General features: G+C 42.0%; 1 pseudogene; it reads right to left on the reverse strand.

Annotated features, from left to right (window-relative positions):
- Positions 1-584: 584 nt before the first annotated feature.
- LOC102739682 (ADP-ribosylation factor 4 pseudogene) lies at positions 585-1128 on the reverse strand (annotated as a pseudogene).
- Positions 1129-1518: the final 390 nt, after the last annotated feature.

The raw sequence follows: 1518 nt of genomic DNA on the forward strand, positions 1-1518 counted from the left end.
TCAATATGAACTCTTTGCAACCAGCACAGAACCTAATTAGCTATCAAATCCAAACCACACTAAGGTAAGCTTGGCTGATGAAAGCCAGGATTCAATAAGGGGGGGGGATTATAAGTTCCTCAGTGCAAGAGATCTGAATAGTGTTTTGGAGCATTTCCCTGGCTGGTACAAGCAGTATTAGAAGATCTTTTTGGCAAGGGAGAAAAATGAATACAAATGGAATGCTACATTTTTTAAATCAGCAGACTGTCCCAGGAATGATAAAGGTATCAGTAAAGTAGCAAGGGGATAACTTTAAAACATTATTTCTCGTGGGCTCAAAAAACATTCAAAACGAATTTATTTAAAGGTGTCACAATAGCTATGTCCAGGCATTTAGGCTTGGAATTAAAATTAAAAGAGGACACTTTTTTTCCCAAGTTAAGGAGAATTTCTTTAAGACCAAGCATATTGCTAAATAGCAATATTATACTTGGTCAACAATAATTGGCAACAAAATAAGTTTGAACGCTGTAATATTCTGCCCGAACCAGTCCCAGATACTGTTTAATAACCAAGATGCAAACTAATTTTGTTGTGACAAGCCTAGACCAATTCTATCAAATGTGTCCTTGGTTAGATATCCAGTTTCATTTAACGTTTTGAAAGCTCATTTGACAGCCAGTCAAGTCCCTCATACAGACCAGTTCCTTGCGTAGCACAAGGGGCTTGAAGATACCATGTTCTGTTACGAAGAGACTGAAGACCTAATTTATCTGACATTTCACTGATGGCCATAGCATTTGGCAAATCCTGTTTGTTCGCAAAAAGCAGCAACACTGCATCTCGCAACTCATCTTCCTGAAGCATTTTCTGCAGCTCTTCAGCTCCTTCCCGAATTCTTTCACGATCATTACTATCTACCACAAAAATAAGACCCTGGGTGTTTTGGAAGGAATGCCTCCAGAGAGGCCTAATTTTATCTTGACCACCAGCATCCCATACTGTGAAACAAATGTTCTTATATTCTACTGTTTCCACGTTAAAACCATTGGTAGGAATGGTGGTGACTATCTCCCCTAACTTCAGTTTAGACAGAATGGTCATCTTGCCAGCAGCATCCAATCCAACCATCAAAATGCGCATCTGCTTCTTTTTTTTTTTTTTTTTTAAAGATTTTATTTATTTGACAGAGACACAGCGAGAGAGGGAACACAAGCAGGGGGAGTGGGAGACGGAGAAGCAGGCTTCCTGACGGGCAGGGAGCCTGATGCGGGGCTCGATCCCGGGACCTGGGATCATGACCTGAGCCGAAGGCAGACGCTTAACGACTGAGCCACCCAGGTGCCCAGTCAACTGTATTTTCTTTTTTTTTTTAAGATTTTATTTATTTGACAGAGAGAGTCACAGCGAGAGAGGGAACACAAGCAGGGGGAGTGGGAGAGGAAGAAGCAGGCTTCCTGATGAGCAGGGAGCCTGATGCAGGGCACAATCCCAGAACCCTGAGATCATGACCTGAACCGAAGGCAGACGCTTAAC

The sequence above is a fragment of the Leptonychotes weddellii genome, unplaced genomic scaffold (assembly GCF_054177405.1).
Source record: "Leptonychotes weddellii isolate Sample4059 unplaced genomic scaffold, ASM5417740v2 HiC_scaffold_6656, whole genome shotgun sequence".
Classification (NCBI taxonomy): domain Eukaryota; kingdom Metazoa; phylum Chordata; class Mammalia; order Carnivora; family Phocidae; genus Leptonychotes; species Leptonychotes weddellii.